Source organism: Montipora foliosa, chromosome 4 (genome assembly GCF_036669935.1).
Source record: "Montipora foliosa isolate CH-2021 chromosome 4, ASM3666993v2, whole genome shotgun sequence".
Classification (NCBI taxonomy): domain Eukaryota; kingdom Metazoa; phylum Cnidaria; class Anthozoa; order Scleractinia; family Acroporidae; genus Montipora; species Montipora foliosa.
In genome coordinates, this window is record NC_090872.1 from 33,139,097 (window position 1) to 33,145,031 (window position 5,935).

Below are 5,935 nucleotides of genomic sequence, written 5' to 3' on the forward strand. Positions count from 1 at the left end.
GTAATTGGGGTCACTCGGGGAGCTTTCAAAGAATGAAATGAAAAAAATGGAATCGACATAGTCCCCTTCTAAATACTTTTTGAACACTTTATTAGCAGTTTAAGGTGGCTGTACCAGTTTTCGAGAGCCGGATCGCTATTCCCTTTAACTTCCAAGACGTTCATGGCTGCCACCCAAGAGTGACCAGGAAAAAGCTTTTAACCTCAAACGTTTATATTTGAAAGGGGTTGTGCAACGTTTCCATGTCAACAGGGGTGAGTAGATAGAAGGCTAAAAGCGTGCTTTTAGTCAATCTGTATAACATTGTTTGTTTCTTTCGTTCTCTGCCTATGATGAGTTGATGAGTTTAGAAAAAGAAAAAGTAGCTGACGTCAACACATCTTTAGTAGTAGTAGTAGTAGTAGTAGTAGTAGTAGTAGTAGTAGTAGTAGTAGTAGTAGTAGTAGTAGTAGTAGTAGTAGTAGTAGTAGTAGTAGTAGTAGTAGTAGTAGTAGTACTAGTAGTAGTACTATTAGTAGTACTAGTAGTAGTGAGCACTAGTAGTAGCAGTAGTAGTAGTAGTAGTAGTAGTAGTAGTAGTAGTAGTAGTAGTAGTAGTAGTAGTAGTAGTAGTAGTAGTAGTAGTAGTAGTAGCTGGGCAAGGGTAACAGAGGCCCTGGGGACGAGGTTTCTTCTCCGAGGTGGTGTTAGATGTATGCCCCAGACACGGTTTGTATTGGTCATTGGTTTTGTGCGGGTGCGGTCACTCCAATTTCCCCGCGCTTTTTCTCGCAGGACGACACGGAAACCTGGGTTCAGGGTTGGTTGTTGACTTAACTCACATTGTCAAGAGATGTTCACGAGGTTGATGCCTTAATTAAGCGATCGATATGCGAACAATTAAACTACGTGTGTTCCGCGATCTAGGTAAATTTGGTTTTCTCCGGGAAAGTAATCCACGTACTAATCTTAAAAAGGCAAGGTGAAGTTGCTCTTTCTTGGCTGCGTTCTCATGTTCACGATTGTAACATGGTAAGTTGGTCATATGTATTCGGCGAAACTTCCAACGTTAAATAAGGTGTAGCTTTACCTTTCCCTAGGTTTCGTTGGGATTGAGATTAGGCCTAAGCACCTATTAGAGGGTATTTTGGTCGAATAACAGTTTGAGGGAGCTAGTTGGCGAAAGGATTTAGACTTCAATTACCGGATGACACTGATAAGAGTTTAAAGAAGCTGTGTCACGCTATATTGGTCTCGCTTAAGATCAATGCTTGAGATGCCTGAAATTACATCATGGATTAGAAATAGGGCTGATAATGGGGGGAAAAACATATAGCTGTCGGAGAGTTTATGGTATGGTTTCGTAGAGAAAACCACGGAAGCTTTTTGACTAGGCCAAATGTGCGGAACACTCAAATTGAAAGACTCTGGAGGGATGTTGTGGAGTGTGTGGTGTCCATATTTCATCCATGTTCTTATTTTAGGAGGACTACTTGTTTTAGATACTGACGATGACAAAGACATGTATGCTTTGCACTTAAGACTCTTGGATCGGTTTACAATGAAATTCATTTATCATTCAAAATGAACAGAACAGAACTCTACGTCAGCTTTGGGCCTCTGGCTGTCTGCTCGGCTACAAATCTCCCGATGCTGGAGTGAGAGATGTTTTTTACCAAGAAATGCTTTTTGATCCGGACACATATGGTCATGACCCAGATGGCCTTCTTCCAGATCCTGACAATAAAGTATCGGAGATACATATTGCTCCCATCATACTATACTCTGAAAATTGCTTTTCAATAAAATTTTGACTCCCATTTATTTGCAAGCCAGGGAATTCATAAATCACGTTGTCCAAAATGACAATAATCTCAGTCAGCAGTAGAGCACAGACAATATTACTTTAGTGCTCTCCCTGTTGGCATTGAGGTGTGTTCACCTGTTGGATCATTTCTCCTTCTTTACTTGTGATGCCAAATTGGGGGTCTCCCAAAAAAATAGAGTTAAAAGGAAGGTGTTTGAAAAATATAAACACTCTATAGGGGGGGGGGGGGGGGGGGGAGGCACACGCTTTTGCATCAATTTAATTCTAGTCCCAATTGCAACGGATAGGCTTGTCAGTGGTTTTGGGTTTTAGCCATGAGGTAGGTTGGGGTGCCTCAAATGTTAGGGAGACTAAGAGGGGGTTCCTAAAAATGCTTAATGCAACAAGTAGGGGTCCTTCAATGTTCAATGTTTTTGCAACAAGTTGCTTTTTAACGTTCCCTTATGACGTCATATTTTTTTTGAGAATTATATATTTTTAAAAACACATTCTACATATTTTGTATTAGAATGTTCTCGTACTGTTGCGTTAACTCGCTGAGTTTTAGGCATATTCTGTTTTGGTCACGTGATTTACCAAAAATGGTTGTGAGTCGAACCAGACGAAGAAATGTTGAATAGAACACAATCGAAAAATAATTATTTGAAAGGGTCTATAGCAACAGTTTGGTAGTAAAGAGCCACCCAACCCCTGTTAACCCTAAGTGATTTGAATTGGGTCAGAAACCCATAAGGGTTGAAACGTGTAACAGCAACTTGTGTGCTGGGAAACAAGCTTCTGAATATTCAATTTGCTAAGTACCATATTTGGAACAACAAGAGCGAGGGGTTTCCAAATATGGTACTTAACACTGAAACATTCAACCAGTCAGTTCGCACTGAATATTCGGAAGCTGTGAACGCACGTTACACGTTTTATCCCTTATGGGTTTCTGATTGGGTAAAACATTGATTTAGCCAAATCGGTCTATGTATTGGAAAACTCCTATTCTTTTTTTATCGGTGAAAGGGTGCAACCAGGTTCCAGTTGTTCAAACGATGGATAGGGCTATTCGCCTCATAAATTACTATCAAGTGGATAAGTCGTAACGAAACTACTTGCGCTATCCAATGGTTTAATTAATTAATTTCGATTATCCTTCTTTTTATTTTGGTTGTTCACGGTTTTCCGAGGTTGAAGTTAAAATGCAATTGTTAAACGTTTTATACGTTTTGAAGTTCATCAACTGGTTTGTGGATGCAGAGATTTAGAAAAAAACTAGAAAGCTAAGGTGTGTTTTTTTTTTAATACGAGAATAAAGTCAAATCATACGTTTATTTGTTAAGTGACACAGGTCTGGAGTCGTCATTCGTTTCAGTGGAATATTCAAAATATACTCTCTTAAATTAAATAGGGAAAGGATTGCCAACTTGGGAAACATTTCGAACTTCGGAACCATTCCAAACCAACGGAACTATTTCGACATTCCGGAAGCATCGCGAAGTTCGGTATTCTTTTACGATTGGTGCGCCACAAAGAAGAAGGCAATGTTCTTTTATGAGCTTATCGTTGCGGTTATGTGACCAAACGTTTCCAATTCAATTGTGGACATCCAAAATGTAGGTATGAAATTTGCAAGAAACCCGCCTAAACAAACAGCATAAACAATCTCATTTTCTCTGATTTTTCATTTTACTGTTTAAACAAATATTTCTTCGATTAACTGGATCAGGTTTTCTGTTAGGAAGAAAGGGGGATCTTCACATAGTAGAGAGAAACGAACCTAGGAGAGGTTCACACGCTACAGCGCATACACATGATTCCATTGCAACTCATACAACGAGACCATACTACATTTGCTCTATTTCCTGTGTCTTTGTTCCGCAGCATTTACTTACTCATGGTAATTACTAGAATTAAACTGAATAGATTGCGGTTGGTCTCAAAGACCAACATGTGAAGGATTTCCGAAAAACCGTTCAAACAAATCAAGCTAATAGCTAACTCTTTATTTACATAGATATCATGTGTTCGTCGCGTAATAATCATCTCAATAACTTGAAATTAAAGAAGGTTTCATGATTATGCTTTGATCAACGGGAAATTGAATGCTAAGGAAATGGCACTTAGAATGGGGCCAAGAGTGTATAGAAGCTTTAGTCCTCCCCCCACCCAATTTCAAGCAAAAAATACAAATTTCGAAATAACAAATTAAAATAACTAAAAAACACATAAAGCATAAAAAAAAAGAAAAGTAAAGGAAGAAAAAACAAAACAAAATCAGGTAACAAATAAGATGTAAAACATCTGTCATTTTATGGTTGATCCTAGTTTATTTTTTTGATATCTCGTCAAGAATGCTGAAAATAGCATTCCCGAGCTTCAACATTTCAAAATTTTCTGGTGGAGAATTCCCCCAGAACCCCCTACAAGTTAGCGTCTCCAGCGCTTGCTTGTTAGCCCTTCCAATAAAAAAGAAGCTCCGTCGTCCCGGTACCTTCTAGTAAAGTGGCGAAAAGTAATAGCTAGGAAATAAAAATAATCGGAAAGTTTCCATCCCTTTTTTTTCTTCTGGAAGCAGGATGTCCATGGTTGAAAAGAACAAGGACCATAACTTATAATCGGAACATTTTGCTGACCTATAACCTCACTGATAGCTTTGTTGCCAGCAAGGTTGTCGTGATGGTGCAGTGGTTAGCACACCCGACTAATAACTAGGGGAATGCGGGTTCGATTCCCACTCACGGCATAATATGTTGCTCATTCAAATGGTTCAGTTCGCTATTTCAAATCACTTAACATTTGCAGCAAACCGTCGTGTATCCTTCGGATGCTATTAGCTTTTGACTACATCGTTGGATTTCCAGCCTTGTTAATTCAACATATATACATTTTACTGCGTTTATGACCAAAGATTTGAGCAAAATTTTGAAACTTGTTTGTCATGTTTTTTTTTTCTCTCCTTAATCGTGGGCGTACTAACATGAATTGTGAAGACATTTCCCTTTTGCTTTCGTGCGTTTAGCAAAATGATCTACTTTAATTTGCTTAAAAATCATAATCCGAGCATCTATTGTAGGTGCAATACTCTACCAACTGCCTTTTCGCATTATCTTTTTTTTTTGTCTGCCGATTTCTTCCCGCGCTTACCTTGTTCATCAACTTTGTATAAGCGTTGATCATTCAGAGGAACCTGTTCTCTCCGCTATCCCTGTAATGTTAAAGGAACAAGCTATACTGTACTGAGGTTTTGGGATTTTAAAGTAAATAGTTACTGTAGTTACTGCTCTATAAACAATTAAATGGTGCTGCCAAATTTTATCTTATCTTAACATTTTAGAATAGACAGTTTCCGTTCATTCTTGCATATTTAATAACGTGCATTCAAATTGTTACGTCTGCTTATCAGACGATGGAAAAAAAAAGATCCTACGAGGAGGATGTGAGCCAAGACAAAAGGTGGTTATCCTGTTTTTTTAATTCAAACATTTTCTGGGTTCAGCTAAATTTGAAAACGTATTTGTTTGAATAACATCAGCTTGAGGCTACACTTAGGAAAAGAAAGGGACGAGCAAAATTAATCGGACCATAATTTGTTTAAAGAAACCGAAGTCTTTAATAATGAAACCAATGAAAGAACTTATGCGAAGGGCACAAATCGGCTGCCACTGAAGGATCTGTTGTGTTTGGTCCATATATTAATTTATGAGTCGACTTCAGCTGCGTGATAAAGGTAAGTATTCTGCATTAAATCGTTTTTGTTTTTCCGTCGCTGTTCATTATTACACCTTGTACAGGAACGGTATTAGACTTAATGAAAAATAAATTCTTACTTTGAACGAGGTATACTATGGTAACAGTCGGTAGCGAGCTTTTGCTAACTACGGCAGGTTATATGAATTTCGAATGATGACGAGAAATTCGAAAAGGGCCTTTTGTGTGAATGTGTAGTTTTAAAACAGGGACAGAAACGAATAAAATGAAGATAAAATAAACACAGTTTCACCAAATCGTGGAGATAACGAGTAACTTCAGGGAATAGAAAATCGAGGAATGGGAAACTCTTATATAACAAGGGATGAAGCACCGGGAATCTATTAAATGAGGAATCTCTTAAGCGTGGAATCAGAAAAAGATAATAACGATAGA

The 5,935-nt window shown here is 38.2% G+C and overlaps 1 protein-coding gene across 1 annotated transcript in view; it reads right to left on the bottom strand.

Moving 5' to 3' along the window:
- The window catches only part of LOC137999188 (allatostatin-A receptor-like), a 21,002-nt gene extending 15,947 nt beyond the window's left edge, over window positions 1-5,055 (bottom strand). Inside the window, exon 1 of the mRNA XM_068845038.1 lies at window positions 4,937-5,055. The gene's annotated coding sequence lies outside the window, so the exon portion shown is untranslated. The remainder of the gene's footprint in view (window positions 1-4,936) is intronic.
- Between the last annotated feature and the right edge of the window lie 880 nt (window positions 5,056-5,935).